Source organism: Solanum lycopersicum, chromosome 5, assembly GCF_036512215.1.
Source record: "Solanum lycopersicum chromosome 5, SLM_r2.1".
Taxonomy (NCBI): Eukaryota; Viridiplantae; Streptophyta; class Magnoliopsida; order Solanales; family Solanaceae; genus Solanum; species Solanum lycopersicum.
The window spans coordinates 20,066,711-20,094,396 of NC_090804.1; the positions used below are offsets into that span (position 1 = coordinate 20,066,711).

At 32.5% G+C, this 27,686-nt stretch overlaps 1 long non-coding RNA gene across 1 annotated transcript; it reads right to left on the reverse strand.

Annotated features, from left to right (window-relative positions):
• Positions 1-1,804: 1,804 nt before the first annotated feature.
• LOC138348534 (uncharacterized) lies at positions 1,805-23,363 on the reverse strand. The gene is made up of 3 exons (XR_011221206.1): positions 21,415-23,363; positions 2,370-2,490; positions 1,805-1,988 (listed from the first exon to the last, which is right to left on the reverse strand). It is a non-coding gene; the product is annotated as an uncharacterized lncRNA (long non-coding RNA).
• Between the last annotated feature and the right edge of the window lie 4,323 nt (positions 23,364-27,686).

Genomic DNA, 27,686 nt, shown 5'->3' on the forward strand with positions numbered 1-27,686 from the left:
TCTCCTAATTCATGTGTTTATTTCACCCTTTTGATATCTTGTTAAGTTTTTGCTTCCTTTTTTCTTCTTTATGTTTATTGTGTCTCTCATCTTCATACGTCCATTTCCAAGTTGACTACATTTTGTTCAGTTGGCTAAGATTTCAAATGTAGTCATTTTGATTATCGGATGTTTCACTTGTAGTTTTTATATCAATTCAAGTCAAAATTCTCATAACCATGTAGACTTGAGTCTTTCATTTAGTGCATCCACAAGTCACCTATAATAATTTGAACAATCCAAGCCAATATAAAAAGACATAATTCTCCATACATCTCTGGTTCTCACCAAACCAAAATCAACTCTTTAGAAGAGTCGTTGATAAACCCTTTATAAGTATATGTCGAACCAAGGATTTATACGTGATGTCTCATTTCGGTACATTTCTTAAATTGTACCTTGACACCTTTCAAGGTCCATAAAAGTGGATCCCAACCGAATTTTATAAATTATGTGGTGATATATGATAAGAAAAAAGGCTATTAATTTACTAAGCTAAGAATGACTACACAATTACATTAAAGTTCCCCCTACTAACCATGGAAAATTAATGCAGATGATAGATCCTTCGATCATCGAGTACGGTATCGACTTTCCACACTTATCATGACAATATCACCAATCTTTGGCGCTTATGGGTGCCTAACATACACATGCACCACCAGAGTCTTCGTAAGAACTCTAAGGAGAGGCCCACGTGGACACAAAGTAATAATGAGAGGCGGTTATATTAGTTGCAAAAGCAAAAGGATGGGTGGTTGGTTGAACTGGTCAAATAGTTTAAAACATAAAACTAGTAAACATATTAAGCAAGAATCCATTATTATCTAAATTAATAAAAAACTAGGTGATTAAATAATTGAATATAAATTGACATGTTTATTATTTAAGCGATAAGTACAAATAATGACAACCAAAAGGGGCATCAATTAGTTAATTAAAGTAAACTATGTGATAAAATAGGAAAAAGCCTAAACTTAACAAAGATAAATGATTATTAATTAACAAAAACATTAAAATGATAACTATTTATTATTAAATAAATTAATCATGTGAGGCTAATATTTTTTAAAAAAATAAATATTCATAACAGGCAATAATTAGTTTAGAAAATAAATAAGTGAGCAGATAAAACTAACACCAAAGATATGAAAAATTGTATAGGTGAAATTGTTAATAAATCTACCCTAAACAAAGATGAATCATAATTATAAAGGAAAATGATTTGTAAGCTTAAAAAATACTAAAATTTTAAACCAATCCACAAGAGATTATAAGGAGTCTTCAAATGTTTGTTTCTTTATAGGAATAATATCACGATATTATTATTAACACTCTTGCACGGTCCACCTTAGAAATATTTTTTATTTGAGATCGATCTTAGAACACAATAATAGTATTTAAAGGATAGTTGAAAGATTCGATTTAAATACAAACACATAAATATACTTAGAAAAATCTTTAGTAAGCAAAATTCCAAAGGTTACATCAGCTTGGTTAAAAATTTGGAATTAAACCTCTCAATTCCTTTTACTTTCCCACAACTAGGTTAGAAAATAGTAATTTACCATATATCAAATCAAAAGCAACATGTCCAATTCAAGTACTTAAAAAAGAGTTGGACTATAGCTTTTATAAGAAATTTGAAAACTATTTAACAATTGAACATAAAAAATTGAAAAGAGAAACATGTAGCACATAATGTTTCCCCAACAATTGAACTTAAAAATTTGAAAATAGAAACATGTAGCACATAATGTTCCCCAACCCAAATGAGAGAAGCACTTATTCTTAATATTACAAGAAATGTAGTTCATAAGTTATTACAAACCCAAAAGTGAAATAGAAAAGACAATGAATTCGAGACGAGTAGGCTTGACTATAGACGATCCTTGAAAACTCCCAAGTCCCAGACAACTCTTCAATGCCCCCGATATCGAACTAATGCCCTGTTCACACAAAAGAATTGTACACCCACAAGCACACACAATAGCATAGAGAGGGAAGCACTAATAAGCCCACTTCAATAATGGCCTTGTTAAGAACCACAAAATGTGAAGTACAGATTTCACACCAATCTTGGAAAATAGAGCATAACATATTTTCTGGAACAGTAAGAAATACTCTTAGCTACCACATTTAACAATTATTTGGTAAGTAAACTGAGAAGTGAACCCCAAAGGTATATTATGATAATCATGATTTCAAACAAACAAGAAAAAGAGCAACAAGCTTTGAAATTAAATTATGAGTAAATCCTAAGAACATGTATTCTAATGCACAAAGTTTCTGAAAACTTATCAAAGTACATTAAATATAAAAGGACATACCTGTTTGCTTCTCCCGGAATGCTTAAACATTTGAGTTTCCAAAACACACATTTGATGCGACAAGAGAATGAGCAATACAACTACCACATTAAGCATGAAGAGTACTTGGATAGAAACTAACCTGTTAGGAAGTAACAATCCAGAAAAAACAACAAGATCCGAGCATCAATAGACAATATTGGTACACAACCATCGACAAAGAACAAGAGAACAGAGAAAAGATGATTCGGTTTATCAGTGTATCCAAGAAGAGAAGTGTACTCCGATGAAGAGGTTCTAGTTAATTGTAATGGAGAATCAGGAGCATGAGAAAAATTTCGTATTATATAGTAAAGAAGGCTGATCAGCCAATGGAAAGAAAACGTTCCTCTCGATCAGAAGCATATTTCCATAATCCTTTCGTCAAATAAAGTATGCTACTAACCATATCTTGACCGGCTAAGGAAGATGAAAATACCTTAATTCGAATTAGCAATATCAATCAGACAAGTAGAAATATCTCTAATTGCCCAATTTAGACATATGACTGTTGCGAATCAAATTTGAAGGGAGAGGAATTCTCAATGATCAAGTTAATTATTGAGAAATTGTAGATATGATGGAAGTTGACAATTAAATCACATAACGGAGTAAACATGATTAATGTGCGAGTATATCTCGATTTGAAACAACTCCGATGCATCAACAGTAAAAATTAAATTTAGTTGTAGCAACTTGTTAATCATAAATTATTAATAGAGAAATTGTAGATATGATGAAAGTAGACAAGCAAAATCACATTACGGAGTAAACATGATTATTAATTCTTATTACAACCAAAACAAGTTGAACAATATTTTATGGAACATGATTAAAGTGTGAGTACATCTCAATTTGAAACAACCCTGAAGCATCAACAGTAAAAATTAAAATCATCTTTAACAACTTCTTAATCATAAAGTATTAATAGATTATACACAGCCTATTCAAATGTGGCTCAAACAATAATGATAGACATGGATTACAACCGCTAATAAAGCTTTAAAAATGAAAATAATAAAAATTCACAAAAGTAATCAGTGTATTAGGAAAGAAATCACCGGTAAGTCGTTCTGGATTTCTCATTTTAGGTTTTGTCTTCTAATGAAGTTCCATGCTTGGATCTTCCACCGGAGAGAAGTGACAAAGAGATGCGGTGGCTCACTGACCGATCGCCGGCCAGATGGAGGTAGTGGGGCGTCAGATAAATGAAATTAGGGTAGGGTGATATATTTTAGGGAAAATGACAAATATACCCAAAAGTATAATGAAGTTCGACGTATATTTATAATTTATCTATTATTTATTTATGAAGCAAATTAAAGTACCATGACATTAAAAATAGAAAATATAAAAGACGTCTTTCATCTCCATTAAAAATTAAACTAAAGGAAAAATGTTATTCAATTTATTTTTATTAGCACTATTCTCCAAATCTCTCAAACAAAAATCCAAAAGCATATCATCTCAATGGAAATCAAGAAATCAATTAAATTCCCTTTTTAGTTCAAGTCAATTTATTATTGCTGAAAGGAGTTGGAAACAATATCGCCATTAATGGATAAAACATCAGGCTTAAAATGGGTCTACAATTGAATTGAAAATTTCAAATTCAAATTGATTTATTGTTAATGAAAGGGGTTGAGAAAATATTATTGCTATTGATAGACAAAGCTTCAATCTTTTAAAGTGGGTCAACAATCATTGAAAATTACACGCTCAAATCGATTTGTTATTGTTGAAAGGGATTTTCCAATAACCTAGATTCCTACGCTAAATGAAGATGATTTTTTTTTGTCAGCAAGAGTGTAGTTTTAGTGAACAAGTCTTCTTCTTTCTTCAATGATGAGTTCTTGATTCCATGGTTATGTGGGTTGAGAACAATAAAGGGATGTTTTTTTGAATATAATGAAGAGTGGATTTTAACATCATCCATTTTGGTTGTGGGTCGGATGGATTTTTTAATTTTTGGGTTAAAAAAATAAAGAAATAAAATTGGGAAAATCATTTAGATGAAGCCACATGTCCATCTGTTAGCTTCAAGGATATGCACAAGAATGATGGTAAGGATATATACAACCTTAAAATATAACAGAGGATATTCACATGTCATTTATGAAGTTCGAATATATTTGTCCTTTTTGCTAGCCTCTCAAAGATAAGATCATGAGATTTTATTTGAAGCTATAAAATCATCATCATCATATACCATAAGCAAATCTAGGCATAAAATTAATCTAACTGACAATTAATCATTTTCATAACAAAATTTATCATCAACATTAATTGAATTTGAATTAATAGAACATTTAAAAAAAATGTGAAGACAATAATTTATTTTCAGAGAGTAAAAAACAATAAAAGTAAATATTTTATTTATGAGATTGAGTGATTATTCATGAAAGATATAGGACTGATGAATCTAATACCACAATTCTTTAGATTACCCTCAATTTTTTCTCCTTCAAAATAACTTATTTTCATAAGTACAAGAAGAAAATACTTTTTTATTGATGTCGGATACTTTTATTGGGATCCAATTAAATTCGGATAATCAAAAGTCCCAAGTTGAGGGTAAACATCTCGAACGAAACTATGCTCAAAACTCAAGTCCGACACTTCTGGTCACGAATAAAGAAATACTAACTTCTACTCAACCATAATCCTTTTTGGTAAAACAAAATAAACAAATCCAACATATTGTAAAATATTATAGAGAAAGGAAATTAAGTCATTATACGTACCAACAAGAATTATGGTGGGATGTATATGGGTTATCCATCCTTAACTAGCGGTCTCGGGTTTGAGCCTTATATATCAAGTAAATTTTTTTAGAAATTGTTACTCAGGATCCAAATTAACTTGGAATTCAATATAATATATTGAAATAAAGTGAAAGTGATATTAAGTACAATTTATAATTTATTTGAAGTTCCATTAGAACTCATTTATCTTGAAGAATGATAATTTTTATAATAATTATAATAAGTTATCATATTTAATATTTCATTGAGATGTGTTATATTTTACCTTTCAATATGTTTTAAAAGAAACTTTATAAGAATATAAAAATATAGCATGAGAATATAAAATCAATCATCACCTTCAGATAAAACATTATTGTAATAAAATACTAAATAAATATAAATTAATAGCACATAAAAGAAATAAAATAAATATAAAATCAATACTTTATGTGTAGAGAACAATAAACAAATAAAATTTAAAATTTTCATTAAGAAAATTTTTGGTTATTCACAAAAAGATGGAGATCTGATGAGACTAATCTCATAATCTTTAATCTTATACTCAATATAATTTTTTGCTAATATACAATTTTCATAAGTACAAGAGGGAAGTATATATTTTTTTACTTGGTTTCTAATATTCTTATTGTGACACAATTAAATTCGGATAATGGAAGTTCCAAATTGAGGGCAAATATCTTCTAAAATAGATAACTCATACCTTGACACTTCTGGTCAAGGATGAAGTAATATTAATTTCTTTCTCTAGTGCAATGTTGTTGGTAGTACTCAAAAAAACTTATTCAAACATATTGCAGGATATACAAGAGAGTGTTAATTATTAGTGCAAACAACAATTGTGGAGGGACTATATGATTCATCCACCCTTAATCAGAGGTCTCGAGTTTGAGCCTTGGATATGAAAAATATTGTTAGAGTGTGTCCCTCTAAATTAGGATTAGTCAGAGATTAAATATGGTATAATGAAAAATGAACAAAAAAATAATTTCAACATTCAATTTATTCTGAATTTCATTGGATCTCCTTTATTACGAAGAACAATAATTTCTATAATAACGAGTTATCATGTTTCATATTTCATGAGATATGTTTTTTTTATTTAAATATATGTCATCAGAATAAATAGAATTTGCTTCTTTGTATTGAATATTTTGGTTCTATCACTTATCCTGATTTTGATTCAATACTATAGCATTTATAGGTTAAAAAATAAGAACAGAAGACTTTATTTGGATCTACAAAAATCATCATCATATACCACAAAGAAAGATGGTAAAAAAGTTAATCTAAATTGCAAACAATCATTCCTTCAAAAATATATTTATCATTATTAAAAATAAATGAATCTAAATTAATATACAAAAATAATATACATAAGGATACCTTTTCTTTTGTAGAGAACACAAATGTTAAATTTTTCAAAATTGAAGTGATGGCACCGGTCTATTCTACAAAGACAAGTCAACCTAAAACCTAACAATAATAAAGAAATGTGGAAAGTAAAATAATAATAGTAATAGAGTAGAAAATTTAGGTATTCTAAAATGACCCCCAAACCTAGTGGTCACATGGTAAGTGAGATTCTCCTTCTTTTTATCTTTTTGTTTGAAATTGTGGCCCACAATGAGATTGATATCTCCCCTATTTCCGCTTCAGAATTGCTACTAGAAGGGAAAATCTCTGTAAAGAAGATAAGTTCTAATGAAAGATAGAAGGTAAGTCAATTCTTTTAGGATAGATCGAAAGTTCCATCGATTTAAGTGTAGGAGGAGTAAGGACTTTTAGCCTAGGAAGACGACGGTGCTAGAGAATTAGTGATTAGGGGAATAATGATTGTCGAAGGGAGGTAGAAGTCTAAGCTTCTTAGGCTTGGCACATGAACTCTTGTCTCACCCGCTGGAAGGAAGTGATGTGACCGTGGTAAGATGAATTGAATTAGCTATCTAATCTTCTATAATGCTTGCAAAGAAATCAGAAAAAGGCTTCTGCCCCTTGGCGACTCGGAACAAATGGGAGGAAGTGAATCAGAAATGAACTTATATAAGATTGCTTATTCCAGTTCCTTCTACTCTTGAAAGGTGACATTTTCACGACGTTGGATAAATACCATTTGAAATTAAGGATCTAACCTCCAACCTCTTCTTTAAAGTCATCTAAGAGTGGTTGGGTATCTGCCTTAAGGCTCAGAAATCCTCTATTATATGATACATTCGGTAAGCAGCACCTCCCCAGCCACAACAACCCCCCATTCACGAGCCTCCTATACAAGAGCATAACTGATGCACATATGTCTCTGGAAAAATTGGGAGTGGCTTCTTCAAAATTACAAGGACGTTGTCGCGGTGATTAAAGAGATTCACCGGGAATTCCACACACATGCTCCAGGGGTATTTTCAAGTCAAGCGCCTCACAGAAATTTTGGAGGAGAGACACGCGGGCGGGGAAGGGGGGGGGGGGGGGGAGGATGGAGGAAATCCTCCAAAGTCTTAAAACAGAGAGACACCATAGACCCTACTTTCGGGTAGTCCAAATGGATTTCTAAAACTTACGTGGTTCTGGAGGTACAGAGGTGCAACTTCGAAAGGAATGGCAGGGGCGCCCATAACCTCCTAGGAAATATTATGGTTCGATGACCCAATGGTCAAAGGAAAGGTTAAGGTCTTGATTTCGGGACTAAGTCGTATGACACGAGAGTGTCACCTACGGTTCTTTGAGAAGGGTGTTTAACTAATCACCCTACACAAGAAAATTATTATAATGTGTGTATAGATCATATACTTTGAATTTATCATTTTAATTTAACTAGGTGTATGATATATGGTATGATCCGTATTAACACATAAAATGATAAATGAAATTATGTATTATAGTATATATCATGTTATTACTATAATACATTCTCTTTTATTGCAGGCAATCATAATGTGTTATTAGGTATTTTAAAGTATATGATAAATATGATTTTTTAGGTTTAAACTCTTTTCATAGTAAGAATCATATGATATTGGGTATTTATATTCCACTTCATCAGTGCGGATACGCTTTGAACAAGGAAAAGTATACGATACGAACGAGAAGAAAGAGAGTAAATTTGATAGAGTTACCTACGAAAGGTCAGACAAAGGATGAGAAGGAACAGTTAAAAAAGGTTCCTCGCTAAGAAAGATAAAAGTAGCAGAACAAGTGATAAGGGCATTAAGGATATATGGTTAACATACTATGCTTGGAAGCTGCTACCACTAAGACTAATTATGAACCTTAGATCAAGTATATGATAATATTTATTGTTAGGTATTAATTTTATATTTTGAGTATCACATGATATGAGTTATTAGGTAATTTATAGTATATGATAATATATTGTTCTAGGTATTTATTCTATATGGTATGTATCATATACTATGATAAATAATACTATTATCTAAATCTTCTACAACATCATACCAAGATCCGCTAGATCTCCCGCACTCTAACATGATTCCTAAACCACCTACCCCTCCAACCGTAAAACAATATACACTACTACATATACAAAATACTCTCTCTAAATAATAGATTAAATATAATTTTCATTTTTTAAGGATTCTTACTTCTCTCTAAAGGATGGATGATACACTATGTTCATTTTAAAGATTCTTAGAGAATTTCTTTATCAAACTCATTTTCTAAAAGATGTAGAGATATTGTAGTATACTACTGGTGAGAACTTAGGCTCTTATTCTTCTGTCAAAAGTAGGGAAGAGCAAGTGTCTGATCAGATCAATCAAGCGATAGGGGCAGAGAATTTTATTCGCTAGGACAAAGTTGTTGTCGTTTGAGGATTGGTAGAGGGCCTTTTTTCTTTTATAAGGGAAGAGATTGTAGTTGGGTACAAATAGGTCGGTCAAAAACGGGTAGGAAATCATATGGGTTGTACTGGTCATCTTTGAGTAGTCAAGTGATGATTGGCTGAAGGGATTTAGATCATGTAGCTGCGTACAAAAAAAAAACAGTTTAAGACGAGTAGGTAAGGCTGTAAAAGAATATACACTACTACATATACAAAATACTCTCTCTAAATGATAGATTAAATATAATTTTCATTTTTAAGGATTCTTACTTCTCTCTAAAGGATGGATGATACACTATGTTAATTTTAAGGATTCTAGATAATTTCTTTATCAAACTCATTTTCTAAAAGATATAGAGCTATTGTAGTATACTACTAGGAAGAACTTAGGCTCTTATTCTTCTGTCAAAAGTAGGGTAGAGCAAGTGTGTGATCAGATCAATCAAGTGATAGGGGCAGAGAATTTATTCTCTAGAACAAAGTTTTTGTCGATTGAGGATTGGTAGAGGGCCTTTTTTTTATTTTTTAAGGGAAGAGATTGTAGTTGGGTACAAATAGGTCGGTGAAAGACGGGTAGGAAAGCATGTGGCTTGTACTGGTCATCTTTGAGTTGTCGAGTGACGATTGGCTGAGGGGACTTAGATAATGTAGCTGGGTACAAAAAATCCAGTTTAAGACAAGTAGGTAGGGCATTAGGCTAGTGAAAGTGGGTACATAAATAAGGACAGATCACATTGTTGACGATTTCTCCATCTATTAAGAAAGGATTTGGAGGGGGGGAGGGGGTTGTCTTATAATAAAGGGGGTACTCTCTTATCTGATGTGCTCTATATTATTGTATCATATTCATTAAGGAGTGATTCAAAATATAGAGGGCCTTGCGTACAAGGAAAGGACAATTTTTCAGTGCACTTAAATCTAGTGGATGGGGTTCCATATTCATGAAAACCAAGGTTTGACCATGTTATAGAACCAAGATAACCTATCTTAATAATAACAACAAAGTTTTAAGGGTCTCCAACGCCTATAAATAGAAGCTTCTTCTCTATTTGGTTAAACAAAGGGAGATGTGGATCTAGCTACCACTGAAAGACTCTCAAATTATCAAAGAATGCTAAATGTTGAAAATGAAAGGTGCGAACGTTAACAAAAACTTCATGCCTTTATAGAGAATGTGTCTACTGCTTTTCCGGAGCTGATGGAACAACGCATTCAAAAGCTCCTTGACCAAATTTAAACCTTGGAAGAAGAGGGGAGGACCCTTTTCCCGAGACAGGGAAGACCTTATTGCTAGGATGGCCTTTCACAATGTGGCGGAAACAACTAAGAGTCCATCGACTCTTTGGATTTTAAGAAGGTTTAAATAAGTGTGTATAGATTCAAAGTAGTGTGTTTATTCTTTCTCTTTGTTTAGTGGAGATCTACTCCTATGCTGAGTGTTTGTGTTGTGTTTGCATGTATCACTCGTACTCTTCATTGCTTTTGTTGCTCGCTGTGTAATTTTGTGTTTAGTTGTGTTGCTTGTGTACATGTGTGTAAGCTTCTTATTTGATGTATTTCCATGTAATTGATATTAATTTAAAAAATCCATTTTATTCTAGTTTATTCTCTTTCCTTTTTTTGTGCAGAAAAATTAATTCTTTGAATTCTTTTTTGAAATCTCATTTTTTTTCTTGTAAATTTATCACATATACAAGCTCAAACTTCATCCAAGAAGGTGGAAGTTGTATGTTAATAGGCACTCTCCTATATCTTATAATAACATAAGCATGGAAGAAAGCTTTCATGCATTGCTATCATATCATTAAAATCGACACTGAAGAAGTTAAGCATAGTGAAAAGAGTCGTTTCTTTTATGAAAGACGGCATAAATCTAGTATAGTTATCAAACATTTGGTATTCTTTCTTATAGTAATTATCACCTTCTAAACAAAATAGGAGTGAGAATTCCCCCCCCCCCCCCAAAGAACGGAATAAATGAGTGAACAAGTACCGAAAGGTGTACGTTAGTGAAACAAATAGCTCAATCCAAGCGGACAGGACAAAGCTTCCCTTCGATAAAGCCAGCCCGAGGGAACTGATTGGTCATTCCATCACCACTCGATTATACAGGGTTGGCGCCATCTCTCTAATAGTCCTTTTGATGCGATGAGAAAATGGATAGTATTCAAGTCTTGTCACAAGAAAGAAAACTAAAGGTCTATCCCGATAAGTCATCTAGAAGTTTTGTCCTCTCCGCTAGGACTGAGCTACTTGTTTCACTAACACACACCTTTCGATGCTTGTTCACTCATTTATTCCGTTCTTTGGGGAAATCTCACTCCTATTTTTCTTAGAAGGTGATCATTCCTCATGAGAAAGAAGATCAGGTGTGCGATAAATATACTAGCTTTATAGTGTATTTTGTCAATGAAATGAATCTTTTCACTATGTTCAACTCCTTCAGTGGCGGTTTGAAGATATGACGGAAAAGGCGAAGCTTTCTTCTATGCTTATGCTATTATAGGATATAGGAGAGTGACTATATACACACAACTCACACAACTTCCACCCTCTTGGATGTAGTTTTAGCTTGTATATATTAGAAATTTACAATAGAAAGACCAGATTTAAAAAAGAATTCAAATCAATAATTTTTCTGCACAAAACAGGGAAAGAGAATGAACTAGAAAAAAACAGATTTTTTTCATTAATAGCAGTTACATGGAAATACATCAAATAATAAGTTACAGACACATACACCATCCACTCAACTAAACACAACATAAAAAAGTGAGCAACTGAAGCATTGAAGTCTACCACTTATACATGCAAACACAACACATACACTTATCATAGGAGTAGAACTCCACTAAACAAAGAAAAAGAAGAACATACTACTTTGCATCTATAGAAACGTATTTAAACCTTCTTAAACTCCAAAGAGTCGGCTAACTCTTAGTTGTTTCCGCCGCTAATGTGGAAGTCCATCCTAACAATAAGGTCTTCCCTATCTCGGGAAAATCTCCTCTTCTCTTCTTCCAGGGTTTGAATATTGTTAAGGAGCTGTTGAATATGTTGTTCCACCAGGTCCGGAGAAAAAGCAGGCACATGCTCTAAAAGAGCATGAAATGTTTGCTGACATTTGCTCCTTTCATTTTCAGCATTTAGAATTGTTTGATCAATTTGACAAAGTGTTTCACTGGTAGCAGGATCCATATATCCCTTTGCTTTGCCAAAAAGAGAAAGAAGCTTCTACTTACAGGCGTTGGAGGCCCTTAACCTGAAGCTTCTACTTTAGTGGGTAACCTTTGTGCTGCTTAGAAAATTCTAAGTTGTCTAGAGTGATAGCTTAGTGGGTAGAGTAACATCTACTTAGGGTCATCAAGCAATAGAGTTATTGCTTGTTGGTGAGCTTAAAAACTTTTTCTCACATTTGTGTAACCGACTTTTTTTGTCTTGTGAATATTAGTGAAACGGAAATGAAAATCATGCAAGACAGGTCATGGTTTTACTCCCTTGAGCAAAGAGGTTTTTACGTAAAACTCCTCTGTTGTTAAACTGCATTTAGTTTCTGCTATATCCTTATTTGTGTGTCAAGGGACCTGGTCCATTGACTAATAGTGGGCGCACAGATTCTAACATATGGGATAAGTTATCTCATATATATGGTGGGATAAGCTATCCAGGATAACTAATCCCATGATAATTAATCATGGGATAACTTGTTCTCAACTAAACGATCCCTTAGGGAATAACTCCACAACTCCTTGATGTAATCTTTTACATTTTTTTTTGTTTTGGGTTCTCTACATGTAAAGTATGTAGGGAATATTTCTTTATTTTGTGCTATTAATATATAACAATTTTTTACAGAGATTATTGTTCGTCAATTAGATTATTTTTATTTTCGATTTTCATTTTGGTGTATGATGATGATTTTCTATATTCAAATGAAAATCTTGTGTTTTTAAATTACTAATATAATGGCATTGGATCAAAATTGGGGAATGAAATTTCAATAAAAATCAATAGAAAGATGTGAATTCCATATATTTTGATGACATATTCATATTTTCTTTTAAAACTTCTTTTTAACACACATTGAAAGGTAAAAAATCAACGCATCTCAATTAAATATTAAACGTGACAACTTATTATTATAGAAATTACCATTATTTCAGATACAAAGAGTTACAATAGAACTTGAAATAAATTGTAAACTGTAATTAATATTAGTTTCACTCGATTTCAATATATCATATTAAATCCCCGGTTAATATGAATTTTGAGGGATACTTTCTAACAAGATTTTCTTCATATTCAAGGCTCAAATTGAGAATTCTGGTTAAGGATGGATGGATCATTTACATCCCACCATAACTTTTGTTGATACTAATAATGTTTTCATGTACTTTCTCTTGAATATTTGGTAATATGTTGGATTTATTTATTGTGTTCTACCAACAAAGATTGTTGTTGACTTGAATTACTATTCTTTGATCCTTAACCAGAAGTGTCAAGTTTAAGTCTTGGCCATGACTTACATTGGTTAGAAAGAGATTTACCCTCAATTTGAGACTAATTGAGTCCCAACATATATATCAATCGCCGTATAAAAAATATTTTCTTCTTGTATCACAATGCATTTTGCAAAAGAAATCGAGGGTGAACTCAAAGATTACGAAATTAGAATCATCAATCTTATATCTTTTAGTGAATAACCCATCAATCTCCATAAAAATATTTACTTTTTTTTATTTTTTGTGTTATCTTCATATAAACTATTGTCTTCATTTTTTTGTGCTATTAATTTAGATTCATTTAAAGTTGATAATAATATAAACATTTTTATGGAAATGATTGTTTGTCACTTAGATTAATTTTATGTCTAGTTTTTTTTATGGTATATTTTGATAATTTTTATAGCTTCAAAATAAGACTTGTGACCAGAACGAAATATTTGTTTTTCAAATTAAAAAGGCACAGCGGAAGAAAAAAGTCAGTGTGGATGAATCTAAGCTACTTTTCTTTCTTTCTTATGTTCGACATTATTTGAATCTTATGTCCTGGATACTTAAATCAATATTACTTGTCAAATTATTGTGCAATTACTCTAGAATGGACTATTTATTGAGAGAGATTGAATTAGCTAAGCCAACAAATTTCAATCACTGAATGATTATATAACAAAGAAGAGATCCAAGTACACACACAGAAACAAAGATAGACATGACAAAACTTGATTAGCTAATATCATTTGCTCTAAAGTAAAATTAACATAAAAAATCATGCATATTGTCATCATGCTTATGAAGGCGAAAATAGAAAATCTTAAACATGCTTCCTACAAATAAAATACCTAAGTGCATTCTCCTCAGACTTAATAACCAAATCAAAGGTAATTCAAATGTGTTGGAGGCCAGTAGATAATGAATATGTGAAATGTAGTACAGATGGTACATCTAGATAAAACCCTTACAGGGATCATTGGAATTTCGTATGAGGAATATAAATGGTAATATATTTGCTAATAAGGTAAGAGAAATGAGTATATTATAATGCACAACGCTCATACAAAAATTATGACTAAACTAAGGCAATGATATATATAGAGGAGAACTAATATCGACTGGTAATAATTGAGATTGACTCATTACTATTAAGAAATTTTATTCTGAAAATTTGGGAAATGGGAGGTCTCCTGGCCGATATTTGAAGTAGTAGATGAGATATTAACGAGGATGTGTCACAAAAATATCAGAATAACTCATAAAATAAAGGAAGGCAATTGATAGGCTAATCATCTCCGAATACAATACTAGGTGAAGGAGGAGAAAATAGAGTCTTTCTTTGATCTAAGAGTATAGAAGGAGAATAATTAATAATGATAAGCTAAATTTTCCTCACTTAAGAATCAAGTTATACAAGAGATGAGAAGTTGGGATGAAAAATGGACATCATTTACTCCTTAATAATGATAAAATCCCATGATGCAAGAAGAACATGATAAACAAAACTTTTAACTAACCTAGTTTCTTTGATTTTAAGTAGACATTCATGGAGGACAAAAAATAACAACAAAAATTTGGATATATATAAATACTACATAAACAAATTTGGTGTAATCTTTCTTGAATTGTCTTAGTCAAAAACCTATTAATTGAAGCACTTCAATATATATGAATCATACAAATGATGCACAAAACTAAAACATACAGGAACTCAAGAATCAAAATGCAAATCCATATACGATAGACAATACATGAGCCACTACAGGAATCTAATAAGCAACACAATATGCAGCTCAAATCCAAGACCAATTTCAATTTTATACTTTTAGGATTGGTTGATGTGCAATATGTGGCATTTTTACCTTAGGATGCTACTTTTATTGTACAAAAATCTATGTTTTCAAGTGAAGAATTTTTTTAAAAAGGAAGTCATTATTTTAATTGTAGGCCACATAGTTTAAGAAAAAAAACGAAAAAATGAGAAAAACTCACTTGTCAAGCGTCACGAAGACAAATTGGAGGACGAATCATAACTAAAGGCATGAAAAAATGCAAATAGAGGAATTAACAACTAATCAATATCAAGAAAAATATTTAGAGGCTAGATCGACTTCAAAATAGAAAATCTCAAATGAAACCTCTAGATGAAACTCTCCACATCCCAATACATTGAACAAATATAACACTAAAGAATATTAAAGAACAATTTTTGAAATGTGGTCGATAATTCAAAGGGTACAATAAACACATTAATTGGAAGAAATAGAATAATAGAATTGCAACAAAAAAGTATCTCAAAATGGCAAGAAAAAGGGGGAAAATATATACATGTTGGCAATCAAGAATACAGGTGAAACATTTGAAAAATCAAGATTGTCATATCTGAATTTTGAGCTAACTGAACGAAACACAATCAACCTGGATATGGACTTATAATGATAAGAGACATTATAGGCATAACCGAGAAAAAAAAGCGAAAAAACTCAACAAGGTATCAAAATCAAAGCTTTCAAATTCAAGACACAAAGAGGAATTTCCACTTTAAATTTAAGGGTACTGGAGGCTAGGAATTTCCATATAAGGAAGGGAAAGACCAATCGACTACCAGTCCATGCTCGTTAGGCTTTCCCCTGGGGAGCAAAGGGATGCCTACAAAATTCTTCAATAGTTGTTTTATGACTAGATACACTAGGTTTCCATAACTAAGTAGTTAAAAATGCTTCCAACTAATAATATCATATAGATCGTTGGGAGGTTGCATGCATAGTTCTACGGACATGGAGTCTGGATGGTTGAATAAATGGCTAGTTGTGGTGTAGGTTAATGATGAATTTTATTTTTTATTGTTGGCATTCTGATATGGTTGGGTGTTACCTTGAGAAGGTAATTGAGGGTGACTGAATTATAGAATTTGGATAATTTAACGCAAATATTTTCAATCACAAAATGATTACAAACTAATAAGAGATCCAAGTTATAAAATTTAAGTTTGTTGTTTCCTTCTCCTCACACACATACAGAAACAAATATAGACATGAGAAAACTAGGTTAGCTAATATCATTTACTCTAAAGTGAAACTAATATACCAAATCATGCATACTATCATTATGTTTATGAAGGTGGAAAGAGAAACTCTTAAACATGCTTCCTACAAACGGAGTACCTTGATGCAATCTTTTTAGACTAATCCCCAAAAATCCAAGGTGATTCAAGTGTGTTATAGGCAACTAAATAATGACTAGGTGAAATCTAATACAGATTGTACACTAGAGAAAATTCTAAGATCGTGAGAATTTTATATGAGGGATATAAATGACAAGCTATTTAATAATAAGACAAACGAAATGAGCATTTTACAATGCACAACACCCAGACATAAGTTATGACTATATTAAGGCAATATGATTCATAGAGGAGAACTAATATCAATACGTGATAATTGAGATTGACTCGTTACAGTTAAGAAATTCCATCCTTGAAACTCGGAAGGTCTCATGGATAATAATTAAAGTGGTGAAAGAGATATGCATTAGGATGAGTAACAATTATATTAGAACAACTCATATTATAAAGGAAGACATCTGACATGCTATTCATCTCGAAAATACAACTCTAGATGAAGGAGAAGTAAATACATAGACTTTATTTGATTTAGGAGTATAGGGAAGGAGACTAATTATGAAAAGCTAAATTGGCTTACTTAATTATCAGATCATGCAAGCGATTAAAAGTTAGGGGTGAACAATAGAGGGAGTTCAATACTTATCATGAACAAATCCCCTGATGAGAAGAGAACATGACAACCAAAACTTTTAACTAATCTAGTATCTTTGATTGCACGAACACATTCATGGAAGACAAAAAACAACACAAATTTGGAAAAAACAGATAATGGTACATAAGCAAATTTGAAGTAATCTTCTTGGATTGGCTTAGTCAAAAACCTCTTAATTGAACTCGTTCAATATATATAAACTATACAAATGATGCATCCAACTACATAATAATGCACCATATAATAATTCAAGAACCAAAACAAAAACACCAATATAAGAGAAAATACATAATGACAAGAAAAAAGAAATAAGTAGCAGCTACAAGAACCAAATAAGCAATAATATGCAGATGATATCCAAGACCTAATTCCAATTTTATACTATTAGGAACTGTTGATGTGCAATGTATTGTAGTTTCACCTCAGGATCCAATATCTAATGTACAATGATCGATTATTTTAAGTGAATAATTAAAGGAAATGAAAACATCATTCTCATTGTGGGTCACACTGTTTTAAAATAAAAAGAAGAGAAATCTTATTTAAAAAGAATCGCAAAGAGATAAACAAAGGAAACGAATCAAAGCTAAAGACACGGAAAAATATGAATAAAAGAATTAATTGCTAACCAGAATAAAAAAATAGGAGGCTAATATTGGTACTGAACGACTCAGCCTTGTTAGCTACTATTAGTTCAGTTTAGTTAAGATAATGCAACAGTCATTATTTATTTATATTACGTTATTAGTGTTTGTTTAGGAGTTTTCTTATTCTCTCTGTAATTCTATTTGATACTCATTTTAGTTCATTAATAAAGTATCTTCTTTCAGCACTTATTCAGTTTTTATATGGTATCAGAGCTCTATAAGCTCCAACAAGAACGATTAATTTATTTTTGGAGTATGATTTGAGCCATGGATAGCATAAATAATCAAAAATTCGTAAGGAGTTGTAATCAGGTGATTTTCACTTTCTCATCATTGTCACCAGTGCTTTGACCCAATTGTTGCTAAGGTCTATTTATCCCGAGCTGTGCAATTTATTGAGAGTGTTTTTTCCATTAAAAACTCTATTCTCTAATATTGTCGTAAAATCATCTCATCTAGAATAGGAAAATACCACAATTTTAAATCCTTCAGACCCCACCACATTTTCTGTCGTTATTGGTCTGCCTCATCCCTTAAACATAGACACGCACACACCTGTGGACTACCGATCAATACCTTCTTCTTCCCCAAGAGAGTTATAGGACAACTCAAGATCTCAATCCTACACCAAAAGTGAATCAGCGGCGAAAGCAACTTCACCTCCTGCAATGTCATCGTCTCCAGGTAAATTTTTATCTCCCTCAACTTCTAAAATTCCCACTCTCCAGGAACTGTCTTCTCCCTGTACTGCCCAACACACTACACCAACATAACTCCCTCCACGTTCACCAACCCACATACCTCTGAACACACATAGCAACCCGCGTCCCCTCCTTGTTTATCAACTCAGAAACACCATTCCACCAACACCCATGGCCCCTCGACCAGCCTTCCCTATCTATGAGTCAGATATTGCTCTTTTGCTGCCTCATTGTCTGTCTCCCCCTACATGTGTTGCCATACGATCCCAAAACAACATCACTAAACCCAAACAAATTGTTGATTGCCTGGCCAAACCAAACCCCATCATCATACCTATTACTGCCAAACAAGCTCAAAAAAATCCCCACTGGCGAGATGCAATGAAACATGAACTTGATGCTTTAATTAAAAACCAGACATAGGAAATTATTCCTCCTGACCTAACCAAAAATATTGTCTCTTGCTAGTGGCTTTTCAGGATGAAAAGGAAAGCTGGTGGGTCTGTTGATAAATATAAACCACGACTAGTTGCAAAAGGATTCACTCAGAGACCGGGTATTGACTTCCACGCGACCTTCATCCCAGTTGTTAAGCCTACCATAGTCCGAATTATCATCTCTATGGCACTTCGCAATAATTGGCATCTCCTTCAACTTGATGTTAACAATGCTTTCTTCCAGGGAACCTGGAAGAGTAGGTGTTCATGGAACAACCTCTAGGATTCCTTAATGATGAAAAACCAACTCATATATGTTGACTGCGCAAGGCAATCTATGGATTGAAACAAGCCCATATGATTTTGTTAAGTCGAAATCAGATGTTTCTCTACTCGTCAGAAAATGTCTAGGTGACACAGTGTTTGTCCTTGTCTATGTCGATGATATTATTTTTACTGGCAGCAACATTTTCAGTGCCGATCAGATTATTGCTTCACTTGCTTCTCAATTTTCTATTAAGGATTTGGGAAATCTTCACTACTTTCTGGGTGTTGAACTTATATGCAGCTCTGAAGGATTAATTCTCACCCAAATAAATTATGTGAACGAGATTTTGAATGATGAACTAATGAGCGATTGAAAAAGTGTCCACACACCAATGAGTGCATCTAAGCTACTCACATTGTTTGATGTCACTCACCTGACTGATGCAGCACGCTATCGTCGAGTCTTAGGCAAGCTCCAATACTTGTCTTTTACTAGATCAGACATCGCCTATGTGGTGAATAAGTTATCCCAAATTATGAAAGCACCATCAGAATTTCATTGGAAAGATGTGAAACATGTTCTCCGTTACTTGCGTGGAACCATCCAGTTGGGCCTCCGTGTAACCTCCATTGAGGACTTCAATCTGCATGTATACTCTAATGCATATTGGGGGGATATCTCTGATAGAGTTTCCATATCTGGGTATATCCTGTTCCTTGGTACCAATCTGATTAGTTGGTCCTCGAAGAAGCAAAATATTGTCTCTCGATCCTCCACTGAATCTAAGTATAGGGCAGTGGATAATGCTCTTTCAGAAACCTTGTGGGTGACCAATCTTCTAACTGAGTTGCGTTTTCCATTGCATCAGTTGCCTACCATTTACTGTGACAATCTTGGAGCCACATTCCTGAGCAAAAATCCTGTCTTTCATAGTCGTGTGAAGCATGTTGCAATTGATTTTCACTTTGTTCGCAACAATGTAGAAATAAAGAAAGTTCAGGTTGTTCATGTCCATGGTGCCGATCAAATCGTTGACACTCTCACCAATGCACTACCTAAACCTACTTTCGAGCAAAATATATTCAAGTTAGGCTTAATAACCCATCGTCTAACTTGAGGGGGCGTATTGGCACTGAACAACTCAGCCTTGTTAGCTACTGTTAGTTCAATTTATTTGGATATTGCAGCAGTCGTTATTTATTTATATTACGCTATAAGTTTGTTTAGGAGTCTTCTTATTCTCTCTGTATTTCTATTTAATACTCATTTGAGTTCATTAATAAAGTATCTTCTTTCAACACTTAGTCAGTTTTTATAGCTTAATGAGCTACAAAATAGGAAATCTCAAATGGAACGTCTAGACAAAACTCTCCAAATCCTAAATCTTTTCAGCAGATCTAACTGTAAAGCATCCTAAAGAAAATCTTGAAAATGAGACCGAGAATCAAAAGAGTGCAATAAAAATATGAATCTGAAGTAACGAACAAATAGAAGTGCAACAAGAATACCCCCAAAAGTCAAGATATGAAAAGTTGGGGAGAAAATGGAAGGAGTTCAATACTTATTATGCACAAATTCCCTGATAGGAGGAAAATATGATTAACAGAACTTTATTGCAAGTAGACATTCGTGGAACACATAAAACAATACTAATTTGTATTCATATAGAATAGAAAATATAGCGTAATCTTTCTGAATTGTCTTAGCCAAAAACCTATTATTTGAGTTGGTTCAATAGATATAAATCATACAAATGATGCACCCAACTACATAAAAAACACAACCATACAAGAATTCAAGAAAAAAAAATGCAGACACCAATACAACAAATAATGCATAGTAACAAGTAAAGAGAAATAAGAAGCAGCTAGAAAAAAACAAATAAGTAATGCAACATGCAGATCAAATCAAGCGTTAATTTCAATTTTATAATACTAAAGTTGGTTGATGTGCAAAATACGGTATTTTCACCTTAGGTTGCTACTTCTATTATACAAACATTAATATATTTAAGTGAAAAATTAAACGAAAGAAAAAAATCATTCTCATTTTGGATCAAACAATTTCGGACCAAAAAGATAAATAAAATAAGAGAAAATCTCACTTACCAAACATCATAGAGAGAACAACATTAACAATGAATCAAAGCAGCTAGGGAAAATGTGAGTAGAGGAATTAATTGCTAACCTGAATGAAGAAAAAACAGAAGGAAACTAGATTAGCTTCAGAATAAAAAATCTCAAATGGAACCTCTAGACGAAACTCTCAAAATTCCAAATATTTCCAACATATATAACTCTAAAACATACTAAAGAAAAGCTTTAGAATAGGATTGTCAATCAAAAGGTTGTAGCAAACAGATGAAACAAGAGAAACAGACAAATCGAACTGCAACAACAAAATACCCCAAAAGGTCCAAAGATGAAAAATTGTGTTGAAAAATGGAGCGAGTACAATACTTTATGAAAAAATCTCATCATGGGAGGAGAACATGATAAACAAAACTCTTAACTAATCTATTTTCTTTGGTTACAAGTACACATTCATGAAAGACAAAAAACAACAACAAAAACTTGGATACATATAGAATAACATAACCAAATTTGGAGTAATCTTTCTCGAATTGGATTATTCAAAAACCTCTTAATTGAATAGGTTCATACATATGAATCATACAAATGAAAAAAGCAACCATACAAGAACTCAAGAATCAAAATTCAAACACCATTACAACAGATATTACATAATTACAAGGAAAGAGAAATAAGAAGCAACTGCAAGAACGAATTAAGCAATCCAACATGCAGATCAAATCAAGTCCTAATTTCAATTTTACACTGTTAGGATTGGTTGACGTGCAATGTATAATATTTTCACCTTAGGATGCTAATTCTATTGTATCGGTCTTTTTAAATGCAAAGTTAAAAGAAAGGAAAATATCATTCTCAATGTCGGTCACATAGTTTCAAATGAAAAAAATAAAACGAAAATAAAAGCTCTCTTACCAAGCATCCCATAGAGAACATCATCGGAAATGAATCATAGATGGCACGGAAAAATGAGAATAGAGGACTTAATTGCTAACCAGTATCAAGAAAAAAAATAGAAAGATTTTAGATTGGCTTTAGAATAGGAAATCTCAAATAGAACCTTTAAATGAAACTCTCCATTCCCAAATGTTTTTAACAAATCCATTCTAAAGCAACCTAAAGAAGAGCTTGAAAAATGAGATCGGGAATCAACGTGGAGAAATAAACATATCAATTAGAAGAAACAAACATATAGAACTGCAACAAAAAAATACCCCAAAAAAGGTTAAGAGTTGCAAGGAAAATGTGAATAGAGAAATTAAGTATGAAGAAAAATCAAGAAAAAAATTAGGGCTAGATCTACTCCAGAATAGGAAATCTCAAATGGAACCTTTAGACGAAACTCTCTAGATCCCAAATATTTTTTTTAAAAAAAATCCAACACTAAAGCATCCTCAAGAATTTTTTTTAAATTGAGACCGAGAATCAATCGCAAAGCAAAATCAAGAAAAAAAATGGGGCAAGATCAACTCCAGAATAGGAAATCTCAAATCAAACCTCTTGACGGAACTCTATAGATTCCAAATATTTTCAACAAATCCAACTCTAAACCATCCTTTAAAAAAATTAGAAAATTGGGATCGAAAATCAAAAGGGTGCAATAAACACATGAAACAAAAGAAACAAACATATAGCACTGCAACAACAAAATACCCCAAAAGGTTAAGAAAGAAGTCAAAAGATTGGCTTGCCTACCTTGTGCGTTGGGCCCACAAGGTTAGCGAGGCAAATGAAGTTTGATCAAAAACCTAAATAGGCCAAAAAAAGTTAGGCCCAACCATACTTAATTCAAGGGTTGGATTGGGCTAACTTAATAGGCCAACCCCATTTTGACAGTTCCAGGCATTGTAGCATGACAGATGAGGATGAACTCCACAAAGAAGAGAATTATCATCTTGGTATATACATTGTCTCTTCATCTAGAAAACAAGTTAGAAAACGATAAAAGTATCAAAAGAGGACACGGGAGAAAAATGTCACCTACAGAGATTTGCAAGCTCAAATACCAGACAAGGCACTTCTATCAACACCACCAAAGTAACCACTACATCCACAACATTGAATTCCTAAAAAAAAGGTCAGCAGACAACTCGAGAAGGGAATGTTAGCTAAAAATTAATGGAGACGCACCTCGATGAGCTGACAAAAATGATAAAGATTACGGTCAAAATGAAAGGTTGATAACCTACATCATAAGGAAAAGGAAAGTGGAGTTGAAGAGAGCTCCCTGCGATGACATTGTGGAGAAAATGAAGGAGCTCAATTAGGAAACCCTAATACTTAGATTCTGATAATAGAGGCGGGCAAGTTGATCATGAGTTGAGCCAATTTCTTTTATATTTTTTTTTCATTTTAATCGGACGACCTCTTTTGCATAAACATTTTAAATTCAATAAAAGGAGCACTTAGATCCTCTATTATTTAAGAAAAGGTGGGGGGATATATATTTGTCGGCACTCAAGAATGAAAGTGAAATATTTGATAATCAAGATTGCTATATCTGAATTCTTAGTCAAGTGAACAAAATAAAGTCAACCTAGAAAGCGAATAAAGACGAGAGATAAGATATGAATAAATAAGAAAAAAGAAAGCAAAAAATAAACAAGAAGCAACAATCAAATATTTCTAGTTCAATAAAGTGGAGGACATAGATCACAAACTTAGTTGGTCATATCCTCCTCGTTATATCTTGAATTTGAAAGCTTCGATTTTTATATCTTGCTAAGTTTTTGCAATCGTTTTTCTTGACTTATGCGAACTTGTATCTCATCTCTATACGTTTCTCGTCTTTGTTTGTTTCTAGGTCGACTGCATTTTGTTCGATGAGCTAAGAATCGAGATATAATGATTTTGATTATCGAATATTTCACATGTATCTTGACTATCAGCACGTATATTTTTTTCCTTTTTTTCTTAAACTAACATCGAAGCGAAGGGCTCCTTTTATTCAATTTCAAAAGTAACTAAAAAGAGATCGTTTGACCCAAAACAAACAAACATAAAAGAAATTGACCAGGTCCGTAAAGGAACTTGCCTATCTTTATTATCACACCTTAAGAATTAGAGTTTCCTAATTGAGATCCTTTATTTTCTCCACGATGTCGTCGCATGGAGCTCTCTTCAAATGCACTTTTCTTTTCCTTGTGATTAGAGTTATCAACACCTTCATTTGAATTGTCATCCTTACCATCTTTCTATGTTCACAGAGATGCGTCTCAATTGATTTCAACTTCCATTTCCTTCTCGCTTTGTTTGTTGACTTTTTTTAGGGATATAACCTGGTGGATGCAATAGTTACTTTGGTGGTGCATTAGAGGTGTCTCATCTGGTATTAAAGTTTGCAACTCCCAGTAAGTGACATTTTCTCTCTTGTACTCTTTGTTTCCTTTTACCGCTTTCTAACTTTTTAATTTCCAATAGACAATGGAGATACTAGGATGCTCATGCTCTTTTTCTTTGTGGAGTTCATCCTCATATGTTGTCATATAGTTCCCAATCTTTTGAACTTTTTCTTTGCCTTTTGGATATTTTGCAGTTCTATTTGTCCGTTTCATTCTGATTCATGTGTTTATTTCCCCCTTTTGATATCTTGTGAGTTTTTGCTCCCTTTTTTTCTTGTTTATGTTTAATGTGTCTCTCATCTTTATACGTCCATTTCTAAGTTGACTACATTTTGTTCAGTTGGCTAAGAATTCAAATGTGGTGATTTTGATTCTCAGATGTTTCACTTGTATTTTTGACATCAATCGAACTCAAAATTCTCAATAGACATGTAGGCTTAAGTCTTTCATGTAGTGCGCCCATAAATCACCTATCATAATTCGAACAATCCAATCCAATAAAAAACCAAAAAATCCTCCATATATCTCTATTTGTCACCAAACCAAAGTCAACTCTTTAGAAGAGTCGCTGATAAAACCTTTATAAGTATGTGCCGAACCCAGGATTTATACGTAATGTCTCATTTCCTTACATATCTTGAGTTGTACCTTGACACAATTCTAAATATTTTGAACTCTTCAATATACAACAAGATTATTGTTCCTTCTGCTAACTTGTTTATGCTATTTATTTTCCAAAAATTCATAAAACTTTGCCCTATACTCTTAACCAAAAACTTCAAGTGAAACACTTCATTAGGTTTATGAAATTCTACAACTCAAACCATACAAAAGTCCTTCCAAATGCTCAGTAATCAACATGATCGATGATTTCTTACCCTACCAATTTATATTGTCGCACCCATTTTTTACAAAATAGGTTTTGCAACAACATGACAACTCTTTCTACCAAATACAGAAGAGTCGCTACCTGACAAATAAAATGTGTGTTAGGACACCATTCTATACTAAACAAATAAATTGATTAAAAAGGGTTATACACAATCAAATATCAGGTAAGTGTTCAAATTATGTAAAAACTAAGGTGTTAGGCACCTTTCAAGGTCCACAAAAGTGGATCCAACCAAATCTTATAAATTATGTGGGGATATGTGATAAGCAAAAGGGATATTAATTTATTAAGCTAAGAATGACTACGCAATTACATTAAAATTCACCCTACTAGCCACGAAAAGTTCATGCAAGTCGATAGATCCTTCGATCATCGATTACAATATCGACTTTCCACACTTATCATGACAACATCAACGATCTTAGGCGCTTATGGGAGCCTAGCATACACATGCACCACCAGAGTCTTCATAAGAACTCCAGGGCGAGGGCCATGGTGAACCCAAATTAACAATGAGAAGCGGTTAAATCATCAACAAAGACATCAGGACGGGCTGTTGATTGAATCGGTCAAATAGTATATAAAAACTTTATTTTAAAACTTTAAACAAATAAACATATTAAGCATGAATCCATAATTATCTAAATTAATACAAAACTAGGTGAGCGGATAATTGAATAAATTGACATGATTATTATTTAAGCGACAAGTACAAACAATGGCAACCAAAGGGGCATCAATCAATTAATTAAAGTAAATTATGTGATAAAATAGGAAAGATTCTATTGAAAGCAACTTAACAAAGATAGTAAAATGATTATTAATTAACAAAAAAATTAAAATAAGAAGAACTATTCATTATTAAATTAAATAATCATGTGACGCTAATATTATTTTAAAAAATTATTATTCATAAGAAGGCAATAATTAGTTATGAAAATATATATAGAATTAACAACAAAGATAGAAAAATTGTAAAGGTGAAAATGTAAATAAATCTACCCCAAACAAAGATGAATCATAATTATGAATGAAAATGACTTGTAAGCTTAAAAATACTTCAAATTTAAACCAATCATCTAGAGATTATAAGGAGGTTTCAAATGTTCGTTTCCTTATAGAGATAATATCACGATATTATTAATCATACGCCTCCACCTTAGAAACATTTTCATTTGAGATTGATCTTAGAACATAATAATAGTATTCAAAGGATAGTTGAAGATTGGATTTAAATACAAATACATAAATATATTTACATACAAATACACTATTAATTTAGAAAAATCTTTGGTAAGCAATACTCTAAAGGTCACATCATCTTGGTTAATAATTTGGAACTAAACCAACAATTCCTTTTACTTTCCCACAACTATAGGTTAGAAAATAGAAGTTTACCATATATCAAATCAAAAGCAATATGTCCAATTCAAGTGCTTAACAAGAGTTGGACAATGGCTTTTATGACAAAAATGAGAACAACTTTAATAATTGAACATAAAAATTGAAAAGAGAAACATGTAGCACATAATGTTTCCCCAACCCAGTAGTGAAATAGAAAAGACAATGAATTCAAGACTAGTAGGCTTGACTAGACGATCCAAGAGAAGTCCTAGACAACTCTTCAATGCCCCTGATATCGAACTAATGCCCTGTTCACAAAAAAGAAATGTGCACGCACACACAATAGCATAGAGAGGGAAACACTAATAATCCCACTTCCATAACGGCCTTGTTAAGCACCACAAGATGAGAAGTACAGATTTCACACCATAATATTTTCTAAAACATTAAGAAATATTCTTAGCTACCACATTTAACAATTATTTTGTAAGTAGACTGAGAAGAGAACCCCAAAGGTATATTATGATAACCATGATTTCAAACAAACAAGAAAAAGAGCAACAAGCTTTGAAGTTAAATTATGAGTAAATCCTATGAACATGTATTCTAATGCACAAAGTTTCTGTAAACCTATCAAACCACATTAAAAATAAAAGGACATACTTGTTTTCTTCTCCCAGAATGCTTAAAACATTCGAGTTTTCCGAAACACA